This window comes from Chroicocephalus ridibundus, chromosome 1, assembly GCF_963924245.1.
Source record: "Chroicocephalus ridibundus chromosome 1, bChrRid1.1, whole genome shotgun sequence".
NCBI classification, from domain to species: domain Eukaryota; kingdom Metazoa; phylum Chordata; class Aves; order Charadriiformes; family Laridae; genus Chroicocephalus; species Chroicocephalus ridibundus.
Window position 1 is genome coordinate 167,799,022 of NC_086284.1, and position 18,607 is coordinate 167,817,628.

Genomic DNA, 18,607 nt, shown 5'->3' on the forward strand with positions numbered 1-18,607 from the left:
CAATAGTTTTTTATATATATATATATGTGTGTGTGTGTGTGTGCACACAAAGAATTTAAAAAGACTCATGGTAACTGGTATTAATTATCAGCAGAGACAGAATAAGCATTTTACTTCTAAGCGCCTGTTTCCTGATTCTTCACTTTAATTATACACTATATAACTAAACTCAAAAAATAAAAGCCATGCCACTGCAGGCTTTCTTATAAAGATGGCTGTACAGTGTTCCCTTTTTGGTCACCAAACTTGAAAGCAGTTAACTGGCTTCCCAGAAAAAGGTACTGTTGTCTACAGAACCAATTCTAAGCAGTTTCTGCCTGAGGTACGGTGTTTTCTTAACACTGTCAGAGTCATATGGTCACACAACACAGCTGGTTCTTACCAAGTTTCACTGTGCTATGTATTTATATAGTAACAACCAGAGCAATAGTTCTCATACAAGGTATGACGCTGCCCCACCCCCAAGGAATCATGAGCCTCAAGGCTAAATCAGAATGAGACCATGAGCAAAAGAATTAAGAAATTAACGGCTCTGAAAGGCTCAATTAGAGCGGGAAGTCACTACACTGGTGAAAACATAAGAAAGGACCTACCTTGAAGCATGCTTACAATTACAACTAGTATTCAAGACAAAACCGAAACTGTAATCCAGCCAGAAGATGACACTACCCATGTGCAGAAGACAGCTTGATGAGTATAAGAGCCGATATTTCCTTAAACTCCCCAGCTGTTCTCCCATATTTTCAATGTACACCAACAGTTATGTAAAAGAAAACCAGTGATCATCCTCTAGTTTCAGACGTACCATCTGATGTTCAAGAACCAGTTTGCCACTAACTGTGAAACCACAATATTAATATGCTAAATATATGCTTTACTAAATTAAAGGATTAGCAAAGAAGCTTTCAAAGACGGGAAGAAGCTATAATTTCTCAAACATGGTTCCTCACTTATAACTTCCTTGACCCTTAACCTGGGATGAAGTTTCACAAAAGGAAAGCTTACTTTTTTAGGAAATGGATTCAACTTGCTGAAAAACCAACTGAAGCACATACAAGCAGACTCCTTCAGAGGAGCAGCAGTTATATGATAAACAGCAGTAAGATTAAGTCACTAGACAAACTGGATTAATGCTACTGGGCCCCTCTCATTCAGACCAGAGCTTTTAACAAAACTCCAGCAGTTTAGGGGTCCCTACAGTTCACTCTGACTGGGGAAAATGCATTCAAATTAACTATCAGGCAAGTTGACCTATAAACACAAATTTTGACCTAGCAAGTTTTTGGCCTTTCATTTTATGATAGTTCATGAGCTCTCAGAGGACACTTTTTATGAATGAGATACTGAATACTAATTCTAGATTTCATTCAATAATAAAAAAGGAAGAAGTCACACGTAACAAAGCAGTAGCTATTCAAAGAGAGGGAATAGTTTCTATTTTTGCAATGTCCAACAGCCCAAGGTAACTTCTACAGATCATAGAGAAGCTTTAGGTCTTTAACTGACAGGCACAGCTATAGCTGAATATACCTATCTTCATTCATTATATTTGGAGAAAAGGTAGAGAAAAAAAAAGCGGTAGCTGAACACTTTCCCCACACATCTAGTGATTACTGCTGTGTACTTCTTTCCCCATCCCATTTTTCTAAATTTCTAGGCCATATTGCAAAACAGAAACTATGAACAGCCACGACATGCCTATTTATCTGTGACATTACCTTCATCAAAACTTCTAGCACTTAAAACTCCCTCAGGTAGGCAGTTCCAAAGCACGTGTAAATATAATTGAATTACTTCCTCCCATTCCTGCACACAAATTCTGTTAATTTTTTTTTAAGATGGTAAATTATTGTAACATGTAATAGCAGATGAGTTTAGAAGTAATAAAACTACTCCACCTGCAAGTGCAGTATTTCACACTCCAGGTGTCTTAGCCGATGGATCTTGCAATTTAAAATTAATATACACCATTCAAGCAGGATTCACATTAAATCTACACTGGTGATAGAAACTGAAAACCAAAACACAACATGTAGCCTGCTTTCAAATAAATCTCATCTGTTGAATTCAGCGTTCCTGAAACAAATTGCCCAGCTTCTCACTTTTCCACTGCATTAAGCTAGGAAACTGGTAGAAAGTCTTCCTATGCAGTGTATTTTGTCGTACAATGAGCAAGATTGCTACCCTTTTAGTTACTACTTTTCCATATCAAATCTTACATGGATTAAATAATTTAAGAACACCCACACCGGGAAAAGTAAATGCCCCTTCTGTTAAGCAAGGAAGAGATTAGAGCTCAGTAGTCTGAAACATCAGATTAGGTTGCAGTCCACCACAAACAAGGCCTAAAAATGTGCCAAAGTAAAACCAGGATGAAGCACTATCTGAAAACCACAGTACATGCTCACTTACTCCAGTCGTATTTTTGGTCATTCCTACAAAGCTCCTGTGATTCTGTTCAAAATTTGAAGAATTCATTAGAAGTTCAAAGTCACAAAAGGGAAGCGCGCTGTCATGTTTACAGTTTCTTTCTCCATCCACTTCATCTCTTTTGAAAACGTCACCCCAAATCCCTAGTGCTATTTATTAATACTTGCAATCAAATCAAATAGAAGATATTCCAGCAATCAAGGACTGCTAATCTGTGACAAGACAGACACATAAAGCCCAGAAGGGGACAACTCCAGGATCTGTGTGACAACAGAGGACCCCCCCCATCTCACAAAGACATGTAGAAGCACAGTTACTTTATATCAGATATTGCAGTAAATGGAACCCACTTCATATTAGGCATCTGTTCTTCAGGTAACAGCAAGATAGAAGAAACTGATGCTGCAATCGCAGTGTCTTAGAAAGCCTCACAGACATGAGGTTTTCCCTTCCTCCCTTGCATGGAAACGGAACCTGATCAAAAGCAGACAGCACTGCCCAGAGCACAAGCCTCAGCCAAGAGCTAAGCTCCCTTTCCACCAAGTTCAGTAGCATGTTTGCTTGATGGCTACCTCCACCTTTATTTTTAACTTGGTGACTAAAGGAAAAAAAAATCCCCCTTATGCTGACCCCAACCCCACCTTTCCCCAGTTTGAAAACCATCAACAGATGAAGTACCTAACAAAAATACACAAATGATTGATTAATCTTTATGAAATTAACACTAACATATTCTGCTCCAGAATAAAAACACGGTATATAGCTTTCAGGGTACATAGAAAGGGAAAAGAAGGAGTGTCTTTTTCTCAGGCTGTATTCTCCTAATGGTTTTGGATGCAGGCTTCCTCAAATTGTTAAAGCATATGAATAAGATCGTTTATGAATGCATTATTTTATACGTATGTGTTCAGAAAACACTTGTAAGGGCCATTTAAATGACAGACTCCTACAAGAAATACCTTACTTTTCACATTCCCAGAATGGACAAGGAGAAGGAAAGAAAAAAAAAGCCACCATAAAACCTACTTGATGTTAGTATTATGTGGAAATCACTAGTTTAAATACTAGTTCTTTCCTTTAAGCTGTTGAGGCCAGTCTAAGAACAGCTAGTCAGAAATCAAGAACATGTATTCTGAATGTTCACTAAATTAGTAGAATCTTCGATACAATTTTGAAGTCAGAAAGTTATGAGAACTCCCTTTTCAAACTCGCACAAGAGAAGTGTCATCTGACAAAACCAAGCATATGATCAAAGTTTCTGGTACAACATAACAAAACCCAGTTTGATAAAAACACGTACCTAATCGATCCAAATAGTTTAATGCAAAAATGCATAAATGCTTTTACTTGCAGAGGTTATATTCATACTTCCTGATAGATACTTCTACTGCCCTTCAAATTTGCTTACAGGAAGAACAAGAAGGTCTGAGCAGCATCTCAAGCCATGCCAAACCATTTGCTGCTATACTTCATTTTCCAAGTATGATAAGTGTTTACAGTTGTTAAAATGTTAACAAATGTTAACCAATCTCCTGAAACGAATAAATTCCTGGACTATTCTCCAAGAACCAGAAGAGGGGGACCTAGAGAGATGGGGGCTCTATTTATTCATAGAGCTCTGACTCCTCGCCTCCTTGTTTCCATCCAATAAAAACAGGACAAAGCAGGCAGAAAGATACACACTGGAAAGCAAAGAAAGCATCAACATCTTTTAAGAGCTGTAACATTCAGGACATTAAAGCAAGGTAGTTATGCAGTCCTCCCCATATGCACTTACTCAAGTCATCTCAGCAATACTACACAACTGCAAGTGGGACAAAAGGTGGTTTGTACAACTAAGATACCATTCACCATGTGAAAGTTTAAGAACCCTTGATCCTAGCAGTCTTGCTGAGCAAGTAATTTCTTTCCAACATGTGGTAAGGCCTACAGATCAGCCTCATCTTACCAGAACAACAAATTTAGTTGTCCAAGGCCTAAGATAGAACCTATGATCAGCAACTTAGCAGTTACCTGTGCTTACAAAACACTGCCTATTTGAAATAATCTCACTTATTTCAGAGAGGTAGGCAAAATTTTGAGAAACAGTTGCCAGAGTTAAGATTTCAGGGCCCATATTTAAGATCTTGGTCAGAGTAATTTTAAAACTTTTCACTCACAAAAAATATACTAACTTTCCTGAACAACAGCCATGAAGGGAAACATGTACCTGTCTATAATGAATATTTTTAATTAAAGAAAAAAGGCACATACTTGTGTGCATTTTCTCACCAACTTCTTTACCTCAAGCCTTTTATTAGTGGGGTCTGTATAGTTGTTCTTAAAACTTTCTGAAGAAAAGGTACGAAGAAATTAATAGAGCGCTATTCCTGACAGGCACTCACCACCTTTTCTCTGTAAAGAGAAAAAGCTGTTAGGATCCTCCAAGACTCATCATTATAAAAGCTAATAAAGATGCACCTGAAGAAACACGCGGAGATCATTTTATCATCGTATTCCCCCATTCCAAAACAATCCCTTCCCCTAGAATGAACTTTATTTGCAATTCAGCCAAGTTCAACTGCCAAGCATTTCTAAATGCCTGCATGTGTTCGTCTTGTTTATGAAATGGAAACTCTATCACAGAATCCCAAAAGCCTAAGGTAAAACATATCTGAATCCTAGACCACGCGACAGTTCATTACATTAGAGAGATGCTAAGAAACCAGAAGTATATTTGAGCATTTGCAGGCCATCTGAAGCTAATTCACCCTCACTAGCCAAATAGCTGTTATACTCTCTGCCCTTCATAAGCTTGTATTTTATTTCTTTCTTTTTCCCTTTCTTTTTTTTTTTTTTAAGGCAGAGAGAGAAAGCAGCTAGAAGGAATTTCATTCTTCTACATATTCATCTTTTGGTACGAGTTTCTCTTCTGTTAGTGCCACTCAACACGTTTACAAGAATATGAAGTCAAAGTACAGGGATGCTCAAATCGAGATATTTTAAAACTAAAACAAAATACAGACAGTTAAAACACAGCAAGTTAGAAATCTGTACAGGCTAAGTAAACACATGATTGGCCAACATTGACTTCTAAAACTTTTGGGCAGGAATTCGCAAACATCTGCAGGCCCACAATTTCTACCACTTTAACTACCTGATGGGTTTTGCTTACATTAACATATGCTCTAGAGAGACTTGCTTCTCCTACGAACTACGTACTTGATATTACCATACTGACACAAATATATAAGCCGTGGACAATTAAATCCCTTCAGGTACGGTAATGAAGCATTTTGAGATAATTATCTAGCGTATTTTTCCCCTCCCCTTTTACTGTACGAAGGCACCGGCAAGCTCAGTTTCGGAGTGGCAGGTAGAGCTGTGCGACCGTGGCTGGAAGTAGGATGAGAGCCCGTACGCAGCCTTGTCATTTGCTTCTGCTAACGCACAAAATGGAAAGAGCTCCTAGGATTTTGCAAGTGGGAGACGGAAAGTTACACACCGGTTATTTTACCGACAGACAAATCTCGGGAGGTTACACGGACGGTCCAAAATAACACCAAAAATAAGGGGCTGCCATTTACCATCTGTTTGCCTCTCTCTCAGGGAAAAAAAAAAAAAAAGTGCCGATCACAAGAACAAATGGAGCCTAGCTCCGGGGAGGAGGAAGACGGGGAAGAGAGGAAATTTCCACGCAAATCCTAAGTGAATCACGCCGCGATCCCCGCGCCCGGCCGCGCCGGCCTTCCCCCGGCAGAGGCGAGCGGCTCCGGCGGCACCGTCCCCCCCGCGCCGGCGGCCCGGCCCGGCGGCTCCCCCATGCCGCACCGGGGCGGCAAGGAAGAAATAAATAAAGCCTCCCCCAAGCAGCGGCACGGAGGGAGCCCCCTTCCCCGGCGTCCCCCGGGGAGGAGCCGCCCGCCGGCCCCCTCGCCCTCCCCACGCAAGTCGGTGCCCTCCGCGCACGGCAGCGGCCCGGCGCGTCCCCCCCGCCGCCGGGGCTGGCACCGGGGGGTGGGCTGAGGCCTGCGCCGTCCCAGCGAAGCCTCGGCGCTCTCGTAGTCAGAGCGGCCCGGCTCCCCCCCCCTCCTCCTCCTCCTCCTCGCCTCTCCTTCCCTCCCTCCTTCCTTCCCCGGCCCGGCCTTCAGCTCGCACTCACCCGCCTTCCTCCTCCCTGCCCGGCCCGCGGTGCGTGTGCGCGACTCTCCCTCACGCTGCCCGGCGCGGCGACGGCGGCCGGGCCGGCGGGGGCGGGCGGGTGGGTGGGTGAGCGAGCGAGCGTGCGGGGAAGGAGGCGAGGGGAGAAGGAGGAGAAGGGTGGGGAGGGAAGGAGAGAGGCGGCGAGGAAAAGAGAGGAGAAGCGGGGGGAGAGGAAAACCGCGGCGGCGCTCCTGGGGCGGGACCTGCGGCGGCGGCCGGACGGGTGCTTAGGCGGCTGCTCCGACGACCTTTACGCGAGAGACGGGTAATCTCCGAGCTCGGGGCACTCCGCTGCCAGCCCGGCCACCATCTTACATTAGGGAGACTTGCCCTGGACGCCGCCTCCTCTGCGCTTGCGCCGCCGACAGTGGGCGGGGAGCAACGGCGGGACCGGGGGGAGAACGGGGCGCGACGGCAACGGCCGCGACGGCGCGGGGCACGACGGGAGTTGTAGGCGGCGGCGCCGGGCCGGGCCGGGCAGGGCAGCGCGGGAGGCGGCGGCCGCTGTGCGCTTCCGAGCTGAGGGGGGAACGGTCTCTTTCTGCCACCGCTGCCGCCTGCTTAATGCCGGGATCCCCCAGCCTTCTCCCCAGGCAGGGCCGCCCCACTGCCCGCCGCTCCGCTCCGGGGAGTCCCCGGCCGTAAAATCCGCTGCAATTTCAGCCACCTGTTGCTGGCCATTAAACCTGCGCAAGTTGAAAATACCGGGTTCTTTCCACACACCTCCCCCCCCCCGCCCCTCCTTTCCCCCTCTCATTGAGCTTGCTTTGGATTTTTTTTTTTTCCCCCGGGAGGTCGAAGCGACTCCTATTTTCCGCCCCCCACCCTCAGACTTCCCGGCCTGTGGGCTGGGTGAGGGGCCGTCTTGTCAGCCAGGGCAGCTGTCACGGCGGCTGGACCGGGGATGGACGCGGCTCCCCCGACACTGAACACGGGCAGCGGCTTCTCGAAACCCGTCCTTCCCTCTCCTCGCACGCCGGGAGAGCGGAACTGTGCTCCTGCACCGCCCCGGGACCCCGCTCCCCACACTGTCCCCGCCTGACAGCCCCCGCCTCCGGGACGGGACCCCCGCGCCAACCCCTTCCCTTTCCCTCTCCCCTTCCCTTTCCCTCTTCCCTTCCCTCTTCCCTTTCCCTTTCTTTCCTTTCCCTTCCCTCTCCCTTCACCCTCCTCTTCCTTCTCCCTCTCTTTTTCTCTCCTTTTTTTTTTTTTTTTTTCATCACAGATGACCTGGTCTGACAGGATTGCTTCACCAAGAAGTTTCCGAAAGTTGCAAAATTTGGAGACCCCTTCCCTGCCCCCCAGTTTCCGGACTTTGGTACTGCTGCCCCACCAGGTCAAATTTTGGGTGGCCGAAGCCTCCTTCGCCTGCCTGGCGCCTCTCCGTGCCCGGGCACGGCTGTCCCACAGCAGCAGGCACACACATGATGCTGCCTCTTTGCTGTACCGATTGTTGTTGTTGTTATTATTATTTTTTTTCCAGATCCATTCCCCGTGTGGAACAGAAGCCAAATACACAGAAAAAGGTATTTTATTGGTTTTCTCTGTTCACTTACAAAATCCAGGCAAATTCTGTTTTCATGCAGAAGTAATTTTCATGCAGAAGGCTGTAATTTTGACAGAAGCAACTTCCTGCAAATCCTCAAGGAGAGGATCTCTCCCCTGCCAAAAAGACTCGGATTTTTGGTCTCTGTGTTGTCAGAAACTCACACAAACCACATCGCTTCTGTCTTCTTTTTCCTGCAGGGACCTGTTAAAACCGAACCTGTAACTCTCCCCTCCTTTTTCCTGTAATCCCGGTGCCACACAAAGGGCCTCATCACCTCAGCTACCAGACAAAAAGAGCACTTTTACTCACCACCTTTGTAGCTCTCCAGCGGCTCTCCTGCGCCGGCGTCCTTAGCTCTCCAAACAGGCAGCCCCATCATGAGTGTTTGATTATCAGTTATCTCCAGCGTGCAAGCCGTTACTACTTTTGCCATGACAACACCCACCTGAGTATTTTACTTATTTCAGCAATTGATAGGAAAGAGAGGTGTTCATCACAGAATGCGCTGGCGTAACTATTTCGTTTAGTGGCATGATGTTTTTCTTCTGTATTTTTGTGTCTTAGATTGAAGTGTTGTACTAGCTCAGCCTCATACAATATGCCCATTCCACTAACAGTAAAGTGCCTTTTGTTGGCATAACTTATTCTCCTTCCTGAAACAAGTTAACATTACCTTGTGCATATTAAGTTTTATATTGATATAAGTATATCCACAACAGGAAAGCTCTATGAATTAACTTTACCACTTCTGGCTGTAGGCAAGATCCAGGTCTGCATAAAAAGAAATGCTGTTTTCAGCTGTGGTCCTGACGTATGAACACAAACGCAATGTTCTTTTGAAAACAAAACATACAATGGAATATAAACACCTACATATGTCAGAAATTCCACGTTTCTCTGCATGCATATTCAACTGTAACATATACTTCATATATATAGCTACATATTATTCAAATTCAGGCGAATATATATACAAAAATAATATATTTCTCAAAAAGTTTATAATTTTCACATTTTCCTATCAACCTATATATAAAACATTAGGTTCCAGAAGGGCCCATTATGTAAGCAACTTATATAAGTAATGTAATTGTTGACACACCTAATACCTGACAACATTTCCTGTTGAATAAAAGAAAGTACTCTGACTCAGAAAGGAAGATTAAAAATAATATATCTAAAAGCTGCAATTCTTGGTCAGTCAAGGCTGTTTATTAAGTGATTTCTCTGATTTTTTTTTTAATCCAGTATTGAGGAGTCTTTCTCTTAGTAAGAGTCTGTTCATATTTCTTTGCTGAGCTCCACAAGAACATAAATTTCAGCAGCATTCAGTAACAACGTGGAAGAAAATCTACACGGCTGAAGATTCCTTTGGCTGATGTTACTGAAGGTTACCCAAAGCCCTGCTTCCACCTCTGCTTCCACCTGGTAAGAATAATTCACTAGGCCATCATGTGGCCATTGTAAGATTTAAGATGTCCTTAAATTAATTATTTTCTTGCCTTTAAGTAATTATAATTGGTTTGATAGATTAGTCTTACATAGCCACATTTTGACACCTCATTTGCTTTTGGAAATGTTTGGTTTTCTTTTTTTTTTAATAGGTTTGATAGGTTTGAGCAGAACTCTTTCTAAGAAATCACTTCCATATCTACAAGGAAAAGCTTTCAGAATATGTTTTCTTGGAAATAAACAATGTCTACTAGCTAGTGTAAAAATGTGTATCCATGTGATTTATTTATTGTGGTTCGGTACCCATTTTCCTGTGATTTGTTGCATACACACTGTTGTGCATTGATTCACACCGCATGATGGGGAGGTGTTCTCCCGGGGAATGCTCCACAGTTGCTGTCTCATGGAACGAATATAGGAACCCACTGGGATTCTGCAGTTTGGGGTGAAACCAAGCTATTTTCAGGACTCCTCTGGTGTTAAGTCACCGCCATTTCAAATGGCTGCCAAGCCCCCAGCATTGGGGGGAAGGAACATGGTGGAGCTCCACAGGGGAGTGTCTTGAGAAGGGCTGAGAAAGACACACGGTGGTGGTGTACCAATACTGGCAGAAAAGGAGAAGGTGGAGATTGAAAAATTCCCACGCCTGGTTGGGATGAAGAGTAATTACGTTGGGAATTCAGGATGGTAAAGCTTGCAAAGCATCTGTACGGACTGCAGTCTGAATATTCATCAACAAAAGCCCAATACAGAAGCACGTCTGCATGTGGACATGTGTAACCACTAGTGCCAGCAATCCAGCTGGCTCGCTGCTCACTGGGTTGATGCTGGTCTACCGGTGTGTGCTGGAAATACATGTTACGTGTGTGTTTCAGTGTGCTAGTACTGAGAAAATACTTCAAGATTTGGAATGTTCATGATCCTGATCTGTGCTGGAAGCAGTGGTTGGACATGCGTGCCTGTATTTCAGACTGAAAGTCAGGTTTCAGAAATAGAAAAAAAAAAGATATTTTTTCAAGCTTCTGCAAAGCCTCTTCGATTACTATGGAAAGTTCACAGATATTAATGCAGAATGATATACAATAGTTGATGACAGGTTTTTTAGAAATTCAGCCTTATTTACTGCAACAAAAATAAGAATTGCTCCCCAGACTGCAATGGATGTTAATGATGTGTCCATTCTTTTTGTCACTCTGGGAGATTCAGACATCTTTCTGCTTCTCTGGCTAATGATGCCTTTTACTGGGCAAATGTGTTGGAGAAAGGAACTGTATGACTGTTCTGAGTAACTGTAGAATAATAATGAAGGGCTTTGTTGGGAAATTGAAGGGCAGGTGGAGGAGCCTTACAAACACTCTGATCAATATTGGCTGCAAGTGGCAGATGTTCACCATGTCTTGTTCAAAATCCATGAGAGAAGGAGGAGGTGTCCACGCTGCTCAGAGAAACAGGATGAGGGATTTGTCCTGCTCTTAAAGGAGAGAATATAGTGGTGAAAAATGAATGTATTATAGCCAAAGATATGAGAGAGATGTATCTTTGTTAATGTTTTTGTGTTATTAGGGAAAAATGAGAACTTTAGTGGGATGCCTCAGCCAATTTTTTTATGATAATCTTTACTTACTAAGCATAACTCTGGCACAGCACACCTTGTGCTCCAGGGGAGCTCCAGGTAGCTACCACTAGTCTGTTAACCTCAGGGGGCATTTGAGGTGCTGGTATGAGCATAACATCGTAATATTCTTCAGAGGTCTGTTTCCTTCCGCACAGTTTCCAGCAAATTTTCCTGTGTGTTGTTTTCCCTGTCCCAAGCTCCTCTGAATCTAGACACTCGTGTGAAAGTTAACACAAGTTGTTCCAAGCATCCTTCCAGGTCTTTTTTTGCCTTCTGGCTCCTGTGCTGAAATCCATTCACAGAAGCCTTGGACTTCTCCTACGTATACTCCCTTTCTTTTTTGAAACATTTTTCGTGCATCAAGCAGCTTGCAAGGCTCATGTTCCTCATCATATTGGTGCCTCGGTTGCCAGAGACAAATTGCAAATATTTGTCATTTCTACACTGAACTCGATGCCAATGATAATTGGTTTCTTTTCTTTTTTTTTTTTTTTTTTCTCCTCAATTTTGGAATGTCATTCCCATCTGCTTTTCCAGTCTGGGCTTCGCTAGGAAATGGTTGTTCCCAGGGAACCCAGTGGTGTGTAACAAAATAAGATGCCTCCTACTCTACATCTCCTTTCTGTAGAAATCCTGTGCTGGTGTTGGAATGGGAAGGAGGAAGAAGGTACTGGGATAGTGAGAGGTGAGTAGTAACAGGATTCAAGTTTGCGGTTCTGCATGCACCTCTGTAGCAATGTTACCCTGAAGTGTGTGTCTGAGAGACGAGAAAAAGTCTTACCAAAAAAGGCAATGGATAAATCAGAATGATATGCGGCATTGCATAGAAGGGTACTGAAATATATTCAATTGCAGGAGAGAGAGAGAGAGAGAGAGCGTGCAGACAAGCAACCAAGAAGCGTACATTGCTTTGCTCTGTGCATAGTAAAATGCAATGCAGTCTTTGCCTTAAGATCTCCTCTAACACGCACAGTCTAGTGCATCATGTGCACTAGAAGGGAACAGACTTTAGAGCAATTGGCCTGAATCCAAGATTTTTTATATCGCTAAAGATTTGATCTGAAGTGTCTTATAATCTCAGCATTTTGAAATGTTTAATTTTGGTAATTCGTCTCATAAAATGTGAAAGGAGCTAGAGAGTGCTGAACAAACTCGGAGCCAAAGTATATTTGCTATTGCTTTTTTCCTGCATCCGCTGTTGCAATAAATATGCCTGCCCTGCAATCTGTATTCCCTTTAACTCACGCGGTGCCGCCACATTATTTGAGTGGCAGGAAGAGTAGCGGCGAGCCCAGACGTGTAGTCAAGCAGTGGAAGGTGGGGACAGAAGACTGGGACTGGGTTCTTGTTTGTGGAGCACCACAATGACCACGCTAGGGAAGGTGGTGCCAAACAGATGGAAAGAGGCTGATGGTTCATACAGTTCATTTCCACCACTGGTGACAGCATCCAGATACTACCTGGTTTAGAGATGCAGAGCTACAATATAATAGAGGACATGACAGCAGTATTTCCCTCTGCAGCCTTTTCAAGCTGACTGTCTCTCTGACTTTCAAGCAGCATTTTTGTAACCTCAGTCTTTGCATTTCAGTTTAGTGGTTTGAAAAAAAAATAATACTAGCTGTACAGCTCCCTGTTTGAAGACACATAATTTGACAACTGTGGTAAATCACCTGGGCACATTACAATACTGGGGCTCAGTGGTGACTTCCCATGGATAAATCTTTCACAGCTCATCCTATTTTGCACAGTTAGAAGTCCTGGATGTCCTGTTCACATCCCTTGTGCTCTTGTAGACCAGCCAGTGTTATTTTGCTTTATGGTGGCACTGGTCCATTTCTCAGGAATGTCTCTCTTGCAGTCAGTTTGGCCAACACTTGCAAATGCTAATATTTGAGGCAGTGTCTTAGAGTTGGGGCTGGACGTACTACACACACCAATGAGACAACATCAGGGGAGGAAAAGAGGCGCTGCTTTAAAAAAACTGCGTGAATCTGGGGACAAACACACACTGGAATTACAAAGGAAGCCATCAGCATGCAGCTGGAGTGATAACATACCCAATCCAGATGATTTTGTAACAGAAGAGGGCACTCGGGGGCCAGACAGCAAATAAACCTTATCACATTATACAATGAGGGAAAATCATTCAAAAAAGGACAGAATCTTCTCATGAGCTTGATACAGCTCATAGCTGAAGGCCGTGGGCTGGTGAGCCTGGGTTTCATTCATGCAAAAATAAAGCCCAGTCACTTTAACACAATCTGTGTGAACGCACTCAAGCCAACTCATCTGAAATATTTGAAGTAACATCCCTGTGTAGACAGGACTTCATTATATTACTTGTTATTGTTTTCAGGGAGTCCTCACCTGCTCTTTAAAGTGCGACATACATTATAAGAGAAAATGATTGCTCATTATTGTTGTATTCCTTAATTGCCTTCTATATTAATGTGTTCAAAGGAATGCATTTTTTTCTCTTCTGCCCTTCTCTGCCTGCATCCAACAACACTCAGCATTTTCCACAGAGCTCAAAACTGCTCGCATTCTTATGAAAACGCCTCAGCTGTATGGGATTTGCTGCGAGGAAATAAAAAGTGCACGACTTGAGAAAATGCAATACTTGATCCTGTGTATTGGTTCCATGGTGGCCATATAAACAGAAACTGTTAGTTACAAGAATTTCCAGCAACTCTATCGGCGCTAGAGCTCGTGTTCTGTGTAGGCCAGGTGTGACGGGAGCTCACCTGTCAAGAAAGTATGACGTTGCCTTAAAGGGCTGGGGTGAACTTTGATGCTTGTAAATATATTGCACCAGCCAAACTCCAGCTGCAAACTTGCAGTTTCCCAGGCAGATCTACTTCCTTTCACCAGAGGAATGTGAGCTACCGCAGATAGTTTTATGCTATATAAATAATGCTGATAGAGAGACAAGCCTGAAATTAGATATGTTAGATAGGCAAAATAATAGATTAAATAGGAAAGTTGAAGCATTTGTTAATCAGAAATATGAGTATGTTCCTTAAGGAGCTGCAGGAACCCGATTGTAATGATGACAAATGAGAGATCCCAGGAATAATAAGATCAGTCTTGCATATAGGCAGCAGCGCAACTGAGACTCTGTATGACATAGATGCGCTTGTTGTACAGAGAAATTGGGCCCTTATATTCTGATAGAGAACATTCCCTCTTCTTAACAGCTTGTACTTGACAGGCTGACAGAGCGAAGGTTGTGCCTTGTGCTGCTCCGCTCTCTTTCCCCTTCTGCTCCATCCTCCCTCCAGTGTCCTGCTGCATGGTGGGGCCAGGCTGAGAGCCGCTGAGGGCAGGGATCATATCCAAGGGGAGCAGAGACCAGGCTGGTATCCTGACCCTATTGTATAGGTTAAACAAGACATCTAAAGGATGGTAGATATTTTTCTATCTTAATAAATATTTTTTATTCTTTCATATGCATTTTAAAATGTTACTGTGTTTTCCCCTGCAATGTTTTAAAATAATTGGCACATTACTTGATGAATAGGAGAATTTCCTGCTAACAGACCAGATGTAGAATCAAAGCCCTGGGTAGACCTAGTCTGTTTTACTCCCAATAATCTATCACTTGGGTGTTTTTAAGGAATGATAAATTGCCTCTGTTCTTAAATAGGTTATTTTAAACTGTAGCCAGTCAGCCTCTGATAGGAGCCATATTTTGCTAAACCATATAAATCATGTGCTGATTTTTACTTTAACTTACTTTCATTTTGTTATCTTCTCCTTAATCTCTTTGTATTGGTAGCACATCTGGGCAACTAAACTGAATTTTTGCATGGAGAGCTTCAGAACAGGTGTGCCACCAGCATGTCCACTGATAGTGTATTATGTCACACTTGCCTGAAGTGCTTATAATTTTTTTTGTGCAAAATCACTGTATGCTGGGCCTTAAAATGTACTGCACAGCTGCTGGATTGACATGGGGAGAAGGAAGGATATGCTAAGGCTTTTGTGTGGTTTTAGTCTATGCCTAGAAGTATGTCTTCTACCAGTAAATAAAACAGTGTAATCTCCAAAAGCCACAACTTTCAAAACTTTTAGGTGTTTACATTTGCACTGGATCCCATGCAGGTAGACTGATTTCCAAAACAGGCGAGCATTTGCAGCTTTTCTTGAGGTTAATAAAAATTCATTTTCTCTGAAATACAGTTCCATTCTGCAAGTTTCTCACACAAGATTTCCATGGTGAATATTAGACCTACACTGTGGAAAACACTGGGTACAGCATTATGATTAAAAAAAAAAAAAAAGTTGAGCACCCACCAGATTCTACCAAATGTATCCAGAATCTTCCATGTTTAATCTCTTGGATGTATTATGTTGGAATAAATTTTTAAAAGACTTCAGCTATGACTAAGGAGAATAGTAGGTAATGAAGAACCTCCTCAGAGAAGGGAGTAGAGAACGTACTGTGGAGTAAGATGCGCAGGGTGATGCCTAAGAGTGAGTTCTGCCATAAGCATGTGGACAGCTTCATTGTCCTTCAGAGGCAACCCATTCATTCAAACGACATGGTGGGTCATCACGTCCTTCACTCTCCAGCACATAAGCAGCAGAGTAAGAGCGCTACGATTAGGTGGGCAGCCAGCTACTTCCCACTTGGGTGAAAAGACTTTGCCAAAATCAGGGACAAGAGGGAAGCGAGTTGTTTGTTGCTTCTTCACTCCTCTTTGCAGATAGGAATCTAGACACTGGACTTTCTTCCTTCTGAGTAATATATACCTTTCCTCATTCTTCTGAGCACTATATACCTTGACTCATTGCAGGCCTACTTCAAAGGCACAGAAATCAGAGGGAGCACTCTCAGACCTTTTCTCACTAGGGTGAAGTCATACGTTCTCACCTCAGGACAGGTAAACAGTAAGTTGTCTCAGCTGAGATCTCAGCAAAGACATGGGAGTTATTTTCTCATCTTCAAGATCTAGTTAAAATCCAAGCTTATCTCAGTTTATTAATGTACATGAAAACACCCTGTGGATTTTATTTAAAAGTAGTTGAATAGGTACAGTATCTATTTATTGAGGTACAACTATTTTAATGAAAAGTAAAACAGCAAAAACAAAGAGTGCAGGTCTTAAAACGTAAAGTAAAATTGCTGGAAGAGTAACAATGGTTCTGTTGTACTCCTATAAAAAGCAGAATGTGATGGCCTAATTGAGTTTTATTAGGCATGGCTTTCTAATTGTTGATGTGACTGAACAATCAAACCTGTAAAAGGTGTTTGGCTAATATTCTGAGCAGTGTAATTCCTTAAGAAAACTTAGCTATCTTACAGTATTCACTTTTAATTAGTACCTTTCATGTCAGATAACTGAGGAATTAAGAGGATAAATAGAGCCACCTTAGCTTTTCATGGCTCATTTGCATCTTGTATAGACCTTTGAAGTTTAGTAGCATGTTATGTCCTCCTTACATTCAAATAAAACAGCTCTGCATGTCACGAAGCAACCAGTTCATGAAAGAAGTCTCAAGAAAACTCAGCATACGGAAGTTCAAAAGGATGGTGGCTCTAAGCTCTCTTTTTAGGAAGTGCTCCAGTACTTAAGCTTTTGCACCTGTGAAATTCAAGCAGTCGTTTTAAATAAAAGCTCTAAAAGTAAGCCCTGGCAGCTTAGTCTACAGAGGGTTCGCAACTGCTGTGGAGCAGATTGACAGCACAATTATTATCTGCGAGGTGTGCCCCACTGGGAAAAGGCTGAGCTTGGGCAGTTTCTTCATGTCACAGCATGTGACAAAAGGTTACCAGAAGTCCTGTCCTACCACAACAGTCCGTGTGTCAATTGGCTCTAGCAATGGCAGCCAGGCTTCCATTGAAGAACTTCTTACTATGATGTAAGAAGTGGCTGGCTTCTTGGCTGACTCCAGCTATGATTTGGATTAGAGAAGGATGTGGGCAGAGAAGCATCATGTCCGTAAGAACATACACTGTCCTGGGTGATAGTAACTATGTGTGTACTTATTGTCCCCTTATTTTTTCCCCTTAATTTTAAATACCAACAATTAATACTATCCCCTTAAATTTCTCTAAGTCTGTGTTCACACAGTATTTAAAGAGGAGGTAAGTTGTTTCTGAACAGGGAGTCCTAGCAATGCGGAAGGCTGTCAGCTCCAGCAGGAGACAAACTCCTCAAAAAGCTCTTTTTCTCGTGTTATGCATGGAAGTCAGAGTGAGGTAGGACTTGGAGTTTGATCATTATTTTGTGGAGCCAAGAACAGAGGGAAAAGACTTAGAACTTTCAGACAAGAAATCAGTTTATTGAGAACACTAGGCCTATATTACTCACTGATTTATCTAAGTAGGCAAACAAAACAGAAAGTATTAGAAGAGTGGCTCTCATCAATAAAAATATAAGCGTGCTTTTGTTTTTGCTGAGATCAGAAAAAAAATCCACCCTTAGAGTACAGATTGCCTTAGTTTGGAATACCCGTGAAGGAAAAAAAGGTTATAGCTGGTCAGGTTGACAGAGCTGGTGGAAGTGGTGTCCCCTTTCACATATGGCTCAGGCTTTCAAGAACTCTCCAAAGTAGTAGACACTTAAGTTACATTTCTTTGTGATTTAGGCAGAAAGTGAATTAGTATTTGAGTCTCACATTACTTGAGCAAGATCTCTACGCAGTTGAGGGCTTTGGGTTGTGCTTCCCTCAATTCTTCTGGTTGATGCTGCTTTTGTCCAAAAGACTTAATCACTGAGACAGATCGCAGGAAAAATATTCTTTACCTGGTGGTCACATTAGTCTTTTGAATGGTGGGATTATCTCTGCCCCATTCTCTGTCAGGTTCCAGTTCCATATCCGGTGAAAGTTTAATTATTTTTGCAAAATGAAGCGGCACTAATGAGAGACTGAGAGCATACAATGCCAAAGTCCCCTCCAACCTTTATGGGAGGTAGGAGATGGATGTTAAGCCTGGGGGGGAAGAACTTAGCAAGCCTCTCACAACCTGAACAAGTGATCCGAACTCCTGCAGTGAAAGGGAGGCATTAATCTTTCCTATAATGCTGTATCGATCTCACCTCAAAATTCACACTAGAATTTCTGAGAAGTTCTGGGAAATCACACTTTGAAACATGTTTACCATCTGCAAGTATAAAACAATGTCAAACTAAGCCACCAAAAAAGCACAATCAAAACTTCATTAAAAATAAGGCCATCTCATTTTTAGGGTGTTCTCATAGCTTAGTGTCCTTTTATAGTTATAGTCTAAATAGACCTGCAAGCAAACCTTTCCCTCAGTGTCTCGGAATGAGTCAGTGCCTCAAGCTTCTCCTGGGATGGACCTCACCGCAATTTCTTGTTTCTGCAGACAGGCTGTGCAATAAATAAGCCTGAGAGTGATGCATAAG

The 18,607-nt window shown here is 43.0% G+C and overlaps 2 protein-coding genes and 1 long non-coding RNA gene across 10 annotated transcripts in view; 2 read left to right on the plus strand and 1 right to left on the minus strand.

Annotated features, from left to right (window-relative positions):
• The window catches only part of CNOT4 (CCR4-NOT transcription complex subunit 4), an 86,998-nt gene extending 79,213 nt beyond the window's left edge, over positions 1-7,785 (minus strand). For 2 of the 8 annotated variants that reach the window (XM_063322691.1, XM_063322686.1), the window contains exon 1: positions 6,572-7,785. The gene's annotated coding sequence lies outside the window, so the exon portion shown is untranslated. The remainder of the gene's footprint in view (positions 1-6,571) is intronic. The other 6 variants (XM_063322692.1, XM_063322689.1, XM_063322687.1 and 3 more) reach the window with 5 other exon arrangements.
• Positions 6,786-9,868, plus strand: LOC134509983 (uncharacterized). Its single transcript, XR_010069456.1, has 4 exons — positions 6,786-6,877; positions 7,838-8,138; positions 9,410-9,589; positions 9,766-9,868. It is a non-coding gene; the product is annotated as an uncharacterized LOC134509983 (long non-coding RNA).
• A 2,028-nt stretch (positions 9,869-11,896) lies between these two features.
• The window catches only part of NUP205 (nucleoporin 205), a 67,610-nt gene continuing 60,899 nt past the window's right edge, over positions 11,897-18,607 (plus strand). Inside the window, exon 1 of the mRNA XM_063322697.1 lies at positions 11,897-11,913. The gene's annotated coding sequence lies outside the window, so the exon portion shown is untranslated. The remainder of the gene's footprint in view (positions 11,914-18,607) is intronic.